Below are 12240 nucleotides of genomic sequence, written 5' to 3' on the forward strand. Positions count from 1 at the left end.
AGCATCAGGACCCTCACCCTTTATGAGCAGGCTGAGCCCAAAGACGCCCTTGCCCGTGCCCTGCGTGAAGAACCGCGCCGCTTCTCTTCACCCTGACAGCGCGGATCAGTCGCTCCCATTGCACTCGCCCTCTCGGCACCGACTCGTCCCCATCTTCCCAACCCGGCACGGCGGGCACAGAGGACAGCAGTGCTCCTCAGGCGTCCCTGTGACACAGAGAGCTGCCCAGAGGAGATGCTGACCCTCTTGTGAGTCCAGGCCATGCGAGGCAGAAGCCCGCCCAGAGCAGGGGCTGCTGCCTCAGGCAGCTCCGCACTGCAGCAGCCGGGCAGCAGCGGGACCCTCCCAGCTAAGGAAGGCTCCAGCCTCTGCATTCCCACAGCCCTCAGGGGCAGGGCAGCGACCCCAACAAGGCTGGCAAAGCCCAAGCATGAGCACTGACAGGCACTGATGGGAAGAAGCCAGAGTGAGCCTTAGCCCCGGACAAGCTGTTGCCCCCATTCAGGACACAACAGGATGGGCTTTGAGATCAGCTACGCCGAGGCGCAGATCAGTGCCTTTTTGTCCCAACAGGTGATGGTAGACACAGAATCCACTGGGCTCCCTTCTCAACCCTACCAGAACTTATCTGAGAGCACAGCACTGGCAGCTGTTCAGGGCAAGAAGCAGATTCATTGGGTTGTGCTGCAGAATCACAAAGGGCTTGATGTGTTCTCCTAGAGACTGATTTCAGCAGGGCTTCTGCCAGTGGCTAGGACTCAAGCAGTCACAGCCTTCTGCTGATCCAGGAACAATCCCTGCTTCTGCCTTCGGCAGAGAGGGAAGCCCAGGCAAACTCCAGCCAGTCTAAGCTGCCCTCAGAGGCAGCAGGAACACCCAGAGCTCTCTCTTGCTGCCTCGGAGCAATGCCAGCACTTCTGTGACACTAAACTGAGCAGAACCCTTGGTACAGCTATGCTGACACATGCACACAACACACTGTCCCTCAGATGAGAAAGATACCAGACGTACTCTGCTGCTCCAGGGAGTCACCCGCCGTCTCCTGTTGCTGAGCAGCAGCTGGGTCAGCACGGCAGGTGAACCAAGGGCTCAGGCTCCACTTCTTCAGCTGGAGAGCAAAGGCTCCTTTGGATGGCACTGCTGCTTCTGCAGCAGCTTCAGTGTCAGAGTCGATGTAGATCTGAGACAAGAAATGAGTTGATGTCAGAAAGGTGTGGCAGAGATTGCCCTGAAATGCAAGAGAGATTGCCATTTGAAATGCAAGCCCTTAGGAAGCTGCTGTCAGCCACATGCAGAGCTCCTCAACTGGATTGCTTTGGATGTCCACTTGTGAAACCAAATGGTCAAAAGCAAAGGCTGCTTTTACTCGAGTTCATAGCCAGTATCTTGTGCTGAAGGATGACTGCAGCAATGACTGCTCCACTTCCTCCCAAAGACTCCTTTCCCCCTCATAGGTCTGCAGATACATTTGCAGCTCCTCATTCTAATGTTCTACCTCCTGCCATGAAATTCTCTTTTTCTGCACCTTCCTCGGGACGAGCTTATCCTGCAGCATCTCTGGATGGTTCAGTTCCTGGGCCTCATGCCAGCCTCGGGGCTCTTGGCTGCCCGTCATTTGCTGGAACTCTCTGCAGGCTGCCGGGTAGGATGGCGACACTTCCACCTCAAGTCAAACAGAACAAAGCAGTCAGAGACTACAGCTTGTCCCCGTCAGCCAGGAGTCATCGACTAGGAAGAAAGTAAAGAAAAGGACAGGAGCATTCACAAGGGATACAGACAGCTTGTAGCTCGTATTCCAAATCTATGTGAGTGACCATGTTCACCTGCAAAAACACCTCAAGAAACAAGGTCACCTGGAAGAAGCCAGAAGGAGTTCATTCAGATGACTGCTGGCTAAATGGCCAGAGGAGTAATGCCACTGTCTAGAGCATCAGCTGAGATCCAGCAGAGCAGGAAGTGTCCCTGAGAGCAGCTCTGATAGAGGCCTCATCAGGATGGCAGTCAGAGGCATCACCCACCCCTGCTGCTCTGCACTGGAAAGGCAGGGCAGGCAGAAACCACCCCTTGGGTGACTGCAGTGCCTATTGTTATTTCACTCGCTTTTCTAGAGCCTTTTGCTCCTGAAGGAGGTGATTCATTTTCTCTTTGATGATTTTAATTTTTTCGTCTAGCCTCGTCTTCCTTACCTTGATCCTAGCCTCAGTTTCCTGCAGCTGGGCCTCCAGCTGTTCAGCAATTTTCTGTAAACAACAACGGAAAGGACTCTCTTTGATGAGTGGAGTGGCTGCCATTCCTTCATTCACCTGTTTTTGTTGATTGCCCCTCTGCATAGGGAGATTCTTCTCCTCTTGGATGTCTTCATTCCTCCTCTTCGCTGCCATGATGGCACTCTGAGCTTCAGGCAGCTCTGTTTGTGGCTCTGCCTTGATGTTCTGTGCACACAAATGCAGAGCAAGTGACTGAGAGCTGCCATCAGGCTCAGCTTTTCCCTCTTTTAGCCTCAAAATCACATTTATTCAGCCCCTTCTTTCTGCTTCCCTACCCAGCTCTGTTTCCACTGTAACCATCCTGTCCTGGTGCTGATCTCTGCAGATTCCAAGGCTCTGTGCTTCCAGTGCCTGTGGGACTCCTGGCCTCCTCAGTCCCAGGAGCTCTGGTTTATGCCCCTCTTCCTGCCCTTCCCTCTGTGCCCTGGCCAGTCAGGCTCACCTGGCCATTCTCCTGTGGCTCTTCCACCTGCTGCCTGAGCTGCTCTTCCTGCTCTCGGGCAGGGAACAGCTCTCCCTGAGTCTGGCATGGCATCTCAGATAAGGCAGTGTGCTCCTGCTCTTTCCCTAGAAGCACCTGCACAGAAAGCAAGAGAAGATGGGTTTCAACTTCCCATACACCCTTTGTGGGCCAAGACTCACAGACTGCTGGGCTCACACGTTCCCAAAGCACTGTGCTGCTGCTCTCCTGGGTCGTTCTCTGCCCAAGGGGAGGCACAGATTCCACAGTGACCCTGGCCCTACAATCAGGGGCCATCTGGGACTGAAGCTCCAGCAGCCTCTCAGGCAGCTGACAGGGAAGGGGTGGCATTTCTCAAGGGTCTGGTGAGGGCCTCCCTCTGCTTCTGCCATGTCCTGTTTGTCTCTCAGTAGTGACTGACACCCCGCCCTGTCCCACAGCTCCATCCTGGCTCTGCAGGGGCTTCCTGGGTGAGCTCACTCCTTGTGAGAGACACTTCTGGAGTTCACCTTCTCTTCAGGCCTGCACCAGCATTCCTTCTTCCTGACATCCACACTCTCGTTAGAAAACCGGGTCATCCAGGAGATGAGGATGCATGCAAAGATCTCTGATGGAAGTCAGAGAACCTCTATGGCCATCTCAGTATATGGAGGAGGACCAAGGTGTTTCTTCTCCCTCTTTTGTCAACTGAGAATTCTGACCAGCACTAACAGAGTTTCTCATAAGGCCCCATTAATGAATGCACTCACACAGCCCTGGGGATGCCAGTGAAGGAAACCATGTGTCATGTAATGCGTGTATGAGCAAAGTCACCAGACCCCAGATACAGCAGGGGATAGTTCCCTTAGGACATGCAAAAATTTAAAGGACAAATGAAGGCTTCAGGTCAGAAAAGGCTGGAGCAGGAAAGCTTTAGGGGAAAAAACAACCATCTCTGGAGGGGGAAACATCTCTGCCTGCTCAGGATCAGTCAGTGGAACATGTCACTACTCCTCTCCTGAAGGGATGGCTTTAGGTGAGCTTTGCATCTTCCACTGCTTTGGAGCAGAGCCAGAAAGATTCAAATAGATAGACAGACAGATCTCACTTTTATAATCTCTCTTTACTGTGCTGTGGTATTTACATTCTTTGAACACAGAGAGATATAATTCCCTCTCCTAGGTTTTTTTTAAGGGAAGGTAGTGAGAAACTTAGAGAAGAAGCGAAAACAATTATTATCTCTACTGGCTGTTCTTTTTGTTTAGTACATGTAGAATGTGTCACAGTGATTGTTTACTGAAAGTGATTTGTTAATTGGATTTTAGTGATAGTTGTTTAGCTTGATTAGCTAATTAGATAAAAGCTGTGTCATGACTTTCTGGAGACAGTCACGAGTTTTTCTTTAGCAGCTTTTTAGTATAGTATCTCTTTAGTATAGTTTTAATATAGTACTAGTGTAATATAACATAGCTTAAGAAAGCATTTCTTTAACCTTCTAAATCATAGAGTCAAAGCACATTATTCCCCACGTGAGGGTCACCCTGAATCAATTCTGTCCTTTCTGTCGCTACACACATCAGCACTCGGTAGCAGTGCCCCATTCAGCAGCCATCCTGAACTTGCTCTCATGTTGCTTCAGTAACCCACACTCTTGGGGAATCTGGAGCATGTGGATCCTTATGGAATGCAACCAGACCCAGAGCATTGCACTGGGAACTGCACTCTTTGTGCATCTGTGCTTGGGCAAGTTCTTCTCTTGGACTCGGCCACACTGATGGTGCTAAAGTGGCTGGAATCAAAAATGCAGCCCAGCCCCTCCCAGCTCCTCTAATCTCTGAGCACCAGCTGGAATGCCAGGGCATTGATTTCCTGCTCAATTCCCAAACACAACACACACTGATTCCCTGGGCTGCCAAAAGACACAGGAGTCATTAACCTGAAAGTGATGTGTTTCTGTCAGTGCTGGAAAAGGGCAGGAAAGATTGAGAAAAAGCTCCCTTGCTCCCTGGAGAAGGAGAAATTACACAAGGCTTCTCCTTCTAGCAAACAAACAAATAAACAAAATATGAAAGTGTTACCTACTCCAGTGTCTAAAGCACTTGGATGCAGTGAAGGGATGTTTGGCAGGGAAACAGCCCTCGTGCTGAGCACTGGCTCTATGGATCCAAGGCAGGGATCTATGGAAGTCTGCCTGAAGGTCCCTCATGAGCCCCCATTTTCCAGGCTAAAGCTCCCTCAGCCCCTCCTCCCTGGCCTTGTGCTGCGCCCCTTGCCCAGCTCCCCTGTCCCTCTGTGCCCACGCTGCAGCCCCTCCATGACTTTCTGCTTCCCAGGGCCCGCAGCTGCACACAGCACTCCAGCTGTGGCCGCAGCGCTGCCCAGCACAGGGCCACGCTCCCTGCCCTGCTCCTGCTGCCCCACTGCTGCTGGCACAGCCACCGTGCCCTTGGCCTTCTTGGCCCCCTGGCCCCACGCTGCCTCATCTTCAGCTGCTCACGGCCGCCAGCCCTGCGTCCTTTGGGCCCACGCAGCTCCCCAGCCACAAAGGTGCCCACTGCACTTCAGATACTGCAGGCACCATTGCAAGATGGCCTTCCTGTTCTATAACCACATCTTCTAAGTAGATATCATAAAGTTTGATAAGAATAGAATTGTAAGGCACTCTGACTAAATCAAAATGGTCTAACTCAACTGTACAGGAAATTGCTCTTAAGTAAATATTCCACTCTATCTGCCGTCAGCAAGCAAGGTTCTCTCTGCAAAACTGGATTTGTAGTTCTTCAAAGCTCTGAGATGGAAATTTTAAAATATCCACTTATGCCTTTGTTATTTTTGTTGCAGGCATGAAAATGGATTTTCTTTCAGCCTTCCTAGCTGGCTCTCTACACTCTGTTGCTACTGGCCAAGCTCTCAGCTTGCTCCACAATTCTTAAACACCAGGAGCATGAAATGTTCCTTTCTCACTCACCTCAGGATCTTCAGCACTGCTGAATACACGCTTCAGGTGACCTGTAGTGGGCAGGGAAAATGAACCAGATGGTGTGTGAAAACTGCTTGGGCTGCTGAATCCAACAGAAAAGTCAACCCAAACAGAGAAGATTTCCCATTTTGTAACATCCCTCCAGGAGGTATATTTCATTCACACAGCCAGCAAGGAATCAGGACAGTATTCTTGCTTTTGCCTATACTTCAACCTGTTTAGCCAGTAAATGAATACAAACATGACCAAGAAAATCCAAATTGTTCTTTAACACTCAGTGCTCCTGTTCTAGAAAACACATAAAACAGCTTTTTAAATCCACTCCTTCAGGTCTTTTTTTTTGTTGTTTTTGTGTTTTTGGTTTTTTTAAATCAACTGCATGCACTAATTCTCTTTTATTTGCTGGAAATGCTTGCCCAGAAATGCTTCCCCAAAATCCCCCTGAGCTGTGGCAGACACTCACTGCTTTAGAGTTTGCATTTCCTTGCAAAGAGAATCACTAGTTAAGCACTTGGTAAAGGGTCAAGTTAGACAGTTAAATCCTTTCATGACAAAATTTAAACAGAAATAAGCTTTCCCTGAATTCTGGGAACAACTGCAGAGATTTTAAAAGGCATTCCAAGAAGGTCTGCCAGTCTGCATTTTCAAAGGTGTCTTGCTTGTCCCAGCAAACTGAGGAAATGACAGACTGTGCTTCCACAGACTCTCCCGTGCAGGGAACGGAAGCCCTGCAGGTTCCCCTGCAAATGCTGCCCCTGTGGCTACAGACACCCCCTTTTTAGCTGAACCTCTTGACAGGAGCTTTACCAAAGCAGTGGCATCCTGATGCTCTTTCTGTTTCAAAATCAGAAACTCAGTCACTAAGAAAGAGCAGGAAGAAATACAAAAGCCAGGTTAGTTTACACCCTAACCAAGCAGAAGGGAAACCTCTACTTACGTGCAAAGTGCGTTATATAATAAATAGAAAAGGAAACGCCATAAGCAGCAAAAGCTGCTTTGGCAAGGTGGTGAATCATGCTATTAGTGTTGTGCAAGTTTGCCCCAACACTAAAAGAACAAGCCTCTTGTCAGTGGGCAGCTTCCCACTGACAAACACCCAGACCAGGAGGGGACTCCTGCTCTCAGCAGGCCTTGGGCTGCTCTGACACTCAGGCCTTCCGTGCACCAAGGCAACCTTCTGATGCCACTATGACAACGTGGCAACCATGGCCTGACATCACAAAGGGACAGCTCTTTTTTGGTCTGTGAGTTTATGCACAGCAATAACTAACCTTCCCTACAGCAAACACAAAATAGCCTGGGAAGTTCTTCTCTGTCACAAAGCAGCACAAATTCCCCTCATGAGCCAAACCCTATTGTTCAGGGGATCCAAGAGGAACTCCAAGAGTGTCTCAAGCACCTACAGCCTGTACCCCAGCTGAGCACTCAGATGGGACACAAGCAAAGGAAACCAGACCAAGACAATGGGCCACAGCATTGCACATGTGAGAAATGACTCTCACTTTTAAAATTTTAAAGGTTTAGTAAACCTTAACAAAGGACTGAATAAGAAAAATTATGGCAATGGGAGACTCTGTGACTAGCAGCCACCTGGTCATTTACAAAAAGGACGCTCTGCCTTTCATACTCTCAGCTCCTCCAAAAGTTTTGTCAGTCAACTCTTTCTCTGCTGTCCATTGGTGGAGATTACATTCCTGCATCCTGACTGGAGGTCAGGTGTTGTTACACCCTGCCTGCTGGTCACAAGCCAGGGCTCTGGTGCATGTACATCTCTGCCTTTCTTCCCCTTTGGCAGCAGTTGAAATGGCAGCATTTGCCCGCCAGCAGCAGCTGCTCCCAGGTGGGAACGCCGCTGGCTGTGCTGATTTCCAGAGGCTTCTGTGTGCCAGGGGAAGCCAAGGAGGGAGTGGGTTGAACGGTGCTGGCGCTGCTGCTGCTCTGTGCCAGAGAGCCCCGGCTGGGCAGGGCACGGTGCCCACTGCGCTGCGGGCTCCTTCTCCTGCCACAGCTGGGCACACCTGGCAACAAGGCATGACAACCTGTGGGCAAGCCAAGGGGTTTCTGGGGCTGCACTGCTCTGCACACACCCAGCACACCTGCAGCACACAATTTTATTCCTCAAACAGGTAAACCAAAGGGAAACAGCTGGAAAAGATTTCATTTCAACCATTCCTTATGCTTCAATAGAAATGACCAAAATGAAGGTTACCGAGCAGGGCCCAATCCACACTGCCAGCTCAGTGTGAGAAAAGAGGCATTACTTTATTTCAGTGCTGGGTGCGTGAGGAATCACTTCCCTGAAACATGCACACCCACGTGTTAGTATCCATGGAACTAAGACATTACTTTCATTGCTTTTATTCATTACTTTGCTCAAACTCACAGGCTAAATATTCTCACAAAGTGTTTGACATGTTTAAATCACTTCCCCAAAATTACTGACATTTAGAGTAGGGGTCTCTTGCGGGTCTCTGGTGGTCATGTGGTGAACATCCCGTTCCTCAAATTCTCCTTCCATGGTTAAGAGCCTTCTTCTGCTTGAATGCATTGCAGCTACCTCCTCAGCAGGCCCACTGTCTTTATTCTCAAGGCTAAGACATCCACTTGCACACATTAACCACTGCTGTGAGGGAAGGTACGACTAAGCATTGCCTGTTAAAGCTTAACAAATTCACAATTTGTTGCAGGTCAACACTTCCCCAACATATCTCGTTCCTTCTCTGGGAATCAAACACATGCATTTTGTGATCCCTGAGCCCAAGGCCGCCTCCAACCCTCCTGTCACCCAGCAGCCCTTCTCTCCTCACAAACAGCAGGCCCAGCAGTGCCTTCCCTCACTGGCTCAGTCACCAGCTGTGTCAGGAGTTCTCTGTCACACACTGCAGGACCATCCTGGACTGTTTGCTCTCCGCTGCATTCTGTTGCCAGCAGACATCCCCACCCTGCTCCATGCCCCTTGCAGAACCCTGCACCTGCTGTCCATGGGCACCTGGAAGGGGAGGCACTCACGGCAGAGATGCACCAGCTGCACTGGGCAGGAACCAAAACCCTCTGGCAGCACAGCTGCTGGCCTGTGTCTGGCACAGCTCTGCACGCCCCACTCCTCACGGGCTCTGGGCTGGAAATGCAATTGCATTTTCTGCCTCATGGAGAAATACCAGGGTGCACAAACAACGGCCAGCAGGCCACATCCCAAAGGCACTGCAGCATGGAGCTGAGAAGGAAGATCCTTCCCTAATTCCTAACCATACCAAAACCACCATCATTGGGAGTGTTAATCTTCTGAATGTAGAGTTGATTCACAGGGTGACAAGGGAATCTTCCAATGGAGTTGAAGTTTGGTAGAGTTTTTATTCTGAGTCCTACTCAGACTGTTTTGAAAGTTTATTTTAAAATATTTTTAAAAGGCTGTGCAGTCATATGGTTTTGTTCTAATACCAAAATGGCTGGATGAAATGTACTGGCATTTTAATTACACCCAAACTGATTAGTCTGTAAAAGCTTTCCGGCAGAATAGCCACTAAACAAGAAATGAAAACCTGTGGACTATTGACTTTGCAAATTTCTACTAAACTTATCAGACAATGAGGCATTTTCAGTCAGATCATAGAGCCAATTAATTCCTGTGGATAACTTGATTTGGATAAACTTGTTGATTTCAAATTAAAACTGCCAGCACATACTAAGTGGAAATCTGAATACTCACTTCTATGAGCTCTGAATTATTAGATAGCCATTGTCTGCCATATGAAGAAAAATTATCATTCTGGCTATTTTTTTTACTTACAGTCAGCTCTTCAACACTCTTTGTAACATCAGAATGAGAGTTTGTAGCAATGTGAATCATGGGTTGGTGGAGCATTGCAGAAGGCTCCTATGCCAGCACTAAACGTTCACATTTACCGTGGCATCACTTCTTGCCTTTAATTTCAAGCTACAGCTCAGTTCCTGCAGTATAGATTCACACTTGTAGGCTGTATTTTCAGCTCGTTCTTACTTCCCTGTCCAGAAATAAATCATGCTTGGATCTCAAATCAAAATAAAATGAGGAGAGAGTCAGGTTCTGGATAGGTATAGCAAGAACTAAGAGAGTTTTTTGCAAATATGTTGAAAAGATGTTTGTACATGCTGCAAAAACGGCAGATTAAAGACTTGCACTCCAACTTGCAAGCTGAGGTTTGCCTGTTCTTTCTGGACTGATTTCTTGAGGCCAGACACTGAACCTAATCAGTAAGAAAATCAAAACCACAGGAGTAGTTTGGAGAATATTGTAAATTATTCTGTCATGATGCATTTTGCCTAAAAGTTCTGGCCATCATCCGATTGGAGTAATTAGAGGAGATGGAAGCCATCATACTGTGCCTGTGCACACAATTCCTTCCCAGGAGTAATCCATGAAGCAACGCTGACAAACCCACACCAGCAGCTGCTGCCACACAGCCATGAAGCAGAGAATATGTATTTCTGCTACACTAGGACAGCTGAAGATGCCTCTGCTGAGCTAATTTTAGTGACTGCCCACCACAGATGAGACCTTGTGGTCAGTCTCCAGCAAGTCAGGACAGTTCATATTCTGCCTAGATGAAGTAAGTCTAGCAATACATAGACCATGGAGCCTGAGGAAAGCCAGCAGCTGTGGGAGATTTTTTTTTCCATATCTTTCTTTTTACTAATTTTTTGCAGTCAATTATTTAAAGAATGGAAACTTTTGGCATACCATTGGCTGGAAGGTTGGTCAATCTTCCATTCATGACTCCTCTGAAAGCATCACCCCAGTGTTTTTATCAGTAACTCTTCCATCATCATGGCTCACACAGCATTTCCTGCAGCTCTTGCTGGAGCCAGGGAAAGGCACCAGGAGAAGGGGGAGAAAGCTGTGTGCAGAGGCTGTGTCAGCTACAGAGACATTTGTTTCCTCTGATTTGACTGAATGGCTGCAGGAACCTTGCTGGCACTGCTGGCGGGGTGGCCTTTGGCAGGGCTGGGCAGAGTTTGGGGCCCAGGATCCCTCCTCTTGGTGGGACACCAGGGTGAGCAGCCCCTGTCCCAGCCAGGAGCAGAGGTTCTGTGGCTCTGCCCGGGCACAGGGACCTGCCACTGCCATGAGCTCCTGCCGCGGCTCCTCTGGGGCAGCTCCTGCTCTGCAGCGATGATGGGCGCAGCTGGGGGGGCTGCAATGGAGGGGGGCTTCCAGTGGGCTCTGCTGGTCTGCCACACTGGAGCCAGCAGAGCTTCTGGAAGGAGTCTCCTCTTGTGAGCTGCTGGAGCTGGCACTGGCCACAGAGCCGCTGTGTTCATCCCTGACAGGCCCAGAGCACAGCAGCCTCTGGGCCTCCTTGCTGCACGATGGCAGTGAGGAGGCCATGGACCAGAGGTTCACTATGTGTGACTCAGTTTCCTGATAAACTGTGCTAAGAAAACCCTGCATCCCTCCTGCCAGATCTAAGACACTCCAAGAAATCTGCTGGCACATTGGGAACTCAGAATTGTTTGCATTTTGAACAATTGTCTTATGAGTGCTTTTGATTGTTTTTGTCATTTTGTGTTGATTCAGTTGACCCTTCAGAGAAGCTTTCCTAATAATATAAAACATAGGGAATTGTGGAGACCCTGGGGGGGCATTCCCTGGTCTAGGGAGACACCAGAAGCTTCCCTCAAAAAGCTGTTAGACCCCATTGGCTCCTTCCCCTGTTCCTGTGTCTGTTCCTGTGTTCCTGAGCCACACCTTCCCTATTCCCTGATCGGCCCCCTTATCTTTGTACTGCCCCGAGATGAGGGTCAGCCCCCAGGCCCCCGTGGAGACAAAGTGAGACCCTCTGTGTGTGGGTGCTGGGACCTGAACATTTCCCTGCACAGCTGAATGAAACATCTGTGGAGATCATGCAAAGGTCCTTTTTGCTTCTTTACCCTGGACTGTGCTAGCAGCAATTCAGACTGCTCCAGAGGAGAAGCTGCAGCACTGGCACCAAGATTTGGGCAACTTGACCATAGGCACAGAGGGCGTGCAGGATGCTGCTCTATGAATTCCTTAACCAGCCATCTCTGGTGCTGACATATTCCCTCCAGCTTCTGGTGCAGCCAGGGCCACCTTTGGTCCAGTAGATGACATTGTTATTTGAAAAATTCGGCCCACACCTTGGGCAGGAGGCTATCCACAGGCTCTGGTCCTGCAGCCCCCTGCTCAGCTGGGGACAGTGCTCCCTGTGGGGAAGATGGAGCAGCCATCACAGGGTCTGGGGGGCTGCTTTCAGCAAGGTGGCCAGGCTCTCTCCCTGCTGGACTCCAGCAATTGTTTGGGGGAGCTGATGGCAAATTTTATGTAGTCCTGTTCATCCTACTCAGAAAACCTGACAGCTTCTATCATTCTAATGCAGAGTGGGCACGCTGGATTTCTCTTTGCCCACTGCAGGATGCAACCCAGGCAGAACTGGTGGTGACAGGGCAGAGAAAAATTCACATCCTTCTTAGTGACCTGGCAGATGGGGCAGCTCCATTCTGTCCCCATGGCCATGTCTGTCTGTCCCAGCAGGAGGGAAGAGCTGAGGACCATAAGC

The sequence above is a fragment of the Melospiza melodia genome, unplaced genomic scaffold (assembly GCF_035770615.1).
Source record: "Melospiza melodia melodia isolate bMelMel2 unplaced genomic scaffold, bMelMel2.pri scaffold_70, whole genome shotgun sequence".
In the NCBI taxonomy this organism is placed as follows: domain Eukaryota; kingdom Metazoa; phylum Chordata; class Aves; order Passeriformes; family Passerellidae; genus Melospiza; species Melospiza melodia.